Source organism: Tupaia chinensis, unplaced genomic scaffold (genome assembly GCF_000334495.1).
Source record: "Tupaia chinensis unplaced genomic scaffold, TupChi_1.0 Scaffold000453_1, whole genome shotgun sequence".
NCBI classification, from domain to species: Eukaryota; Metazoa; Chordata; class Mammalia; order Scandentia; family Tupaiidae; genus Tupaia; species Tupaia belangeri.
In genome coordinates this window covers 3,401,217-3,406,551 of record NW_006159960.1, presented here as the reverse complement: position 1 = coordinate 3,406,551, position 5,335 = coordinate 3,401,217, and the positions used below count along the sequence as shown (strand labels likewise).

The 5,335-nt window shown below is 45.2% G+C and overlaps 1 protein-coding gene across 3 annotated transcripts in view; it reads left to right on the top strand.

Moving 5' to 3' along the window:
• Window positions 1–5,045: 5,045 nt before the first annotated feature.
• The window catches only part of DDX59 (DEAD-box helicase 59), a 27,180-nt gene continuing 26,890 nt past the window's right edge, over window positions 5,046–5,335 (top strand). Inside the window, exon 1 of one of the 3 annotated variants that reach the window (XM_014590492.2) lies at window positions 5,046–5,202. The gene's annotated coding sequence lies outside the window, so the exon portion shown is untranslated. The remainder of the gene's footprint in view (window positions 5,203–5,335) is intronic. The other 2 variants (XM_006155450.3, XM_014590491.2) reach the window with 2 other exon arrangements.

The window sequence follows — 5,335 nt, the reverse complement described above, 5'->3', positions numbered from 1 at the left end:
GTACCTGTCTAGGCTATGCATTAAGAGTGAATCATTCTGGGACCAGCAGGTAGTGCGGTGGTTAAGGCACTGGATTCTCACATGACCGACCGTGGTTTGAATCCTGGATCTTGTGGTTTGAAATTTACACCAGGTGCATGTGCATGAATACCCAAAATCCCAACAGAAGAATGGAGGAGAAGAGATTGCTACGTGGCCATCCCCTCGGGGGTAATTTCTCACTTCCCCTCTCCCTGTCTCTTGCCAAAATGATTTATTCTTTTTTGGGGAGGGCAGTTTGCCATAGGGCATGTACATGCCCTTGCTGTGCTTACCCTCTGTGGCATAGTAGGTAGCATACAGAACTGCAGAGGTGGAAAACACATGCTGGCCATCATTCAAATCCCTAGTCCTGGTGGCCTGAAAATGCATTAGGTGAATGTATTTATACCCAGGAGTCTGATGGGCTGGAGGACTGGAGGAAGGGGATCTTAGTGTGACCAAGCCCTGTGGGGACTGATTCTCTTTCTCTTCCTTTCTCTCTCATGCACACATGATCTGTCATGAATAAATAAATATGTGGGGTTTTTTGGTTTGTTTTTTAAAAAAAGAATGACAGCCTGGCTCCATGGCCTGATAGTTAAAGCAGCTGGATCCCACATTGCCGACCACACAGTTTAAGTCCTGGACCTGGTGGCTTGAAAAACATGCCGGGAGTGTGTGCACAAGTACCCAAAATTCTGAAAGGAGGGAGAGATGGAGGAGAAGGGATTGCTGCATACCATTCCTTACAGGGGTTTCTTTCTCTCTCTCTGGCAAGCACGCATGCCCTCTAGCAAAAAATAATAATGATAAATAAATAATTGAAAAAGAATGAACCACCTAACATTTCAAGATTGGCTACTTTCCCAAAAGTAACAAAATGAACACATGACAAAGGTCTGAAGCTTCTGTGAGAAGGTCGAGGTGAGCAAGCAGCCCTCGGCCTGGCGGTCAGAGCAGCTAGATCCCACGTGGCCAACCATGTGGTGTGAATCTCTGACTAGCAACTTGAGGGATGCACCCGGCACATGTGCACTTGTGCCCAAAATCCCAAAGGGAAGGATGGAGGAGAAGGCATTGTGGCTTGACCATGTCCTCTGGGGGTGCTTTCTTGATTTCTCTCTCACCAGCAAGCACACATCCCCTCTGACATTTTTTTCCCCCTTAATTTGAGGGAAGTTGGAAAGGGTTAGGAAACATATTAGCTTGAGTTCTGAGGTTTCCAAAGGACTGGGAAGAACTGGTGGTTGGCATCAGTGAATGAATGGTAAATGAAATGAAATGAAAATGAAAAGGATGTGGCTTTAGACCTAACATAAAGAGCTTGGAGGCAGGGTAGTCTAGTGGATTTCGGAGACAGACTTGGGCTTATATTTTGTGCCATTAACTACCTGTGTGATCTTGGGCAAGCCACTTAATTACCCTAGCCTCTTTCTTCATAGTACAATGGGGATAATATACCTGGCTTATAAGATTATACTGAGAATAAAGTATGACAATGTTTCTAAAATGTTTTGCATAATGCCTAGCCATTGAGTCTAATTCAATGGTACTTATAATCAAGCAGAGATCTTCAGTGAAGAACTGGATTGCCCTGTAAAGTAGGAAGCTGTGTGTGTCTAAAAGTATAAATAAGTCCGTTGGTCATGTAACAGGGTGCTATAAAAGAACTCTGTGTGGGTGTAGACAGTGGACTTGGAGACTGGACTCTCATGAATGCGTTAAAACCTGAAACTCTATATGTGAGGGGGTCTTCACAAAATTCATGGAGAATGTACATTATGAAACAACTACACGGAGATTTCAAAAATGTTTTGAACCGAAATAAACTCAGAGCTTCATTCTGGTTTATTACACACTCTTTGAAGTCCCGTCGTTCTAATGTTCAGATTGCCTTACAAATATCCATTCTAAAATTAAATGGCCCCAAAATACTCATAAATAAAATCACTGGTACTACAGAGGAAAAAATGGACAAGTCCACTCTTATGGAAGACTGATTTATTTTATTTCTTAATAAGAAGCATACAATGGGCAATTGTGAGCATGGACATTAACAAAGATGTAGAAAAATCTGAAGTACCAAGCCTGACTTACACAGACATGTATCTCTGTACCTATCTATTGGTGAGTAGATGTTCTTTCTCTGGTTTAAAATATTTTTTAAAATTGGGGGCCAGTAGGTGGCATGGTAGTTAAGAAACTGGACTTCCACATGGCTGATTTAGGTTGAGTCTTGGACCCAGTAACTTGAAAATCATGCCAGGCGCTTTTGCATGCACACACACATAATCTCAACAGAATGGAGAAGGGATTGTATCAGGCCATATCCCCTGGGGGGTGATTTCTCACTTTCCCTCTTTCTGTCTCTCTCTGTCTGCAGCAAGTCCAAACACTTCATAGCAAAAAACTTAAAAAACAAAAACTTCAAAACAAAAAAATAAAAAAAAAAAAAAAAAAAAAAAAGAAAAGAAAAGAAAAGAAAAAAATTGGAGCTAGGCATGGTGGCACATGTGCCTGTGGTCCTAGCTGGGAGGCTGAGGCGAGTGGATTGCCACAGTGAGACCCTGTCTGAAAATATACATATTGACTATCGTGGCTGACAGGGCAGGTGGCGTGGTGGTTAAGGGCACTGGACTCCCACATGGCCAACCATGTTCAAGTCACGGACCTGGTGGCTTGCTTACTCACTTTTTCTCTCTCTCTCTCTCTCTCTGTATGTGTGTATGAGGGTGTGAGTGTGTGTGTGTGAGTGTGAGTATGAGATTATTTAAATATATATATGTAGATATATAGGTGGATGGATAGATAGACAGACTATGAACTAGCTCATATGAGTCAGTACATTATATTGATTTTTCTGGCCATGATGCAATAAACTTCTAAGATGAAAAATGTACGTTTTTAAATCGTTGCTCCCCTAGGTGTAAATGAGACTCGGGCACGTGTACAGGAGGTGAACAAATGCTCCAACCAGCCTTGTGAGCAACTACCAAGGGGCAGACTCAGGTTTATAGGGTATGAGCTTATATAACTAGAAAAGGGAGGAGACTTTTTAAGAAAAGGATACAGAATTTTGGCGAAAAATTAAGCTTAGCTGCCCAACTGCAGTGGCGGTACAAGCGGGAGGGCACGTGCAGTGGAGCCACATAGGAGGGGGACCAGGATCCTTGGTCTACCTGGGCACATCAGGCATGCCCAGTCTGTTATCTTGGCTGTCTGGGAAGCTGAGGGAGGCTCAGGTATGCAGAGACCCTCTCAAGCATACCTGTCTGTCCTCTCATAAAAGAAAAAACAACAAAAAATTAGATTCAAAAGTGAATATGTGTAATAGAAAAATAAATCATAAGAACTTACAAGTGTTACAAAATTCAGAAAGACTTCTGTTATAGGTTTGTAACCTACAAACTCAGAAGTCTGATAAATGTGATTCTCATGATTTAAAAAAAAATGTAAAGTTGGGGCCAGTAAGTGGCATGGTGGTTAAAGGCGTTGGACTCCCACATGGCTGACCATGGTTCAAGTCTTGGACCTGGTGGCTTGCTTTCTCACTTCCTCTCTCTCTCTCTCTCTGTTTCTCTCTGATCAAACTGGAAAATAACAATGATAATAATAATAAATAAAGTTAAATAAAATAATTCTAAAAAAATGTAAACTGCATTTTGTAACTGTATCCACTGTACTGAATATAGTATTATTTTTAAAATTTTACTAGAAGGCACCTGCACTTGCCAGAGAAAGTGAGAAAGCACCCCACAATGGAGGATGGCCACATTTCTCCTCTCCAGATTTTAAGTATACAGGCACACATGTCCGTGGTGTTTTCCAAGCAGGCGTGTATGTCGGGGACTCTAACTGCAGTAGGGCAAGTGGGAGCCAACCACCTTAAAAACCACCACCAGCTGGCCCTGAATACATTCTTAAGAGAGAACTTGCACTTGATTACTCAGGGAAAAACACCTTTCTACTTCACCACCAGCTGGCCCTGAATACATTCTTAAAAGGAGAGAACTTACGCTTGATTACTCAGGGAAAAACACCTTTCTACTACTGCACCAAACTTGGATGAATTAAATAAACAAATGTTGAATGAGAAAAGCAAGTCCTGGGAGGATACATACCTTTGTGTGTGTATAATTTTTATAAAGCTAAAAAAAAAACCGGAACACAAACTGCTGGAAATGACAAGGAGAGACAAACATCTAATAATGGCGGTGAGTAATGTGAAGGTAGAATCCTGCAGGTCCACGTATAAATGCGAGGTATTAACAATGTGGAAGGCACAGATTTTCCTTTAATATACTTCAAATTTTATGTATGTTAAATATATTAATAGTACGTCGTGTGCACCACACATTAGCTTAAAAACATGTTTTAAAATGCTTAAGATATTCAAATATATTTCCTAAGTCATTAACCTCTGCTCCCCTCGCCCTCTGCGCACCCCTTAGGCTTCTCAACTACTGTTAGAGACAGTCCCAGGTCAGGAACCAGCGAAACCGGGAATGGAAGCCAGAGCCATAGGGACTGAGAACCATGACTGGTGTTTTCTTTTGGTGCTGGGGTGAAAAGTGGTGGCAGCGGTGGAAATACTAGTTAGCATATCAAATATGTGACATTAAGGTCGTTCTATTTAACTTCTGAGTCGCTCCTGCCAGCTACACGCGGAAGAGGAGTTCCAGGCCCGACGGGCCCTGTGCCCTCCCTTTTACACTCCTCTTTCCACTTTCCAAATGTGCCAGGCCCCCCCGCCACCCTCCTGCGTCTTTCCGGCCGGTCAGACTTTTTTCCACCATTCTCGGCCCACTCCATTACGTACATTATTTCAAAAGGATCCCAAACCCGTCCCCCAGGAAGAGGCCGCCCAGCCCCAAGCTCCCAGCTTTGCCCGCGGACCGCAGCAGGGAAGGGGCGTAGAAAAGGCGCCGAGCTCCCCGGGCTCCGCCCCTCCGCCCAGACCCCGCCCACCACGGCCCCGCCAGGCCCGGGCTCCACCTCCCCGCCTGGCTCCGCCTCTCAGAAGTCGCACAAGGACCCTCCCAAAACCCGGAGAAGTGGATTTGCGCTCCGCATCGCCGCTGCCAGGCCCAGCCGGTGTGGGCAGTTCGGCCGGAAGACCGGCCCAGCGCCTGGAGGGGAAGCCGGCCTCGAGCGGGAGCGGATGCGCCCAGGTGTGCGCGGGTGAGCGTGCCGCGGGCCCGGCAGCTCAGGCCTCTGCCGTCCTGCGCCCTCACCTTCTCCGGCACCCGGGAAACCAGGCCGCGGGGCAGAATGGGTCCCCTCAAGCCTGTCCTTGCAGCCCCCACCCCAACCC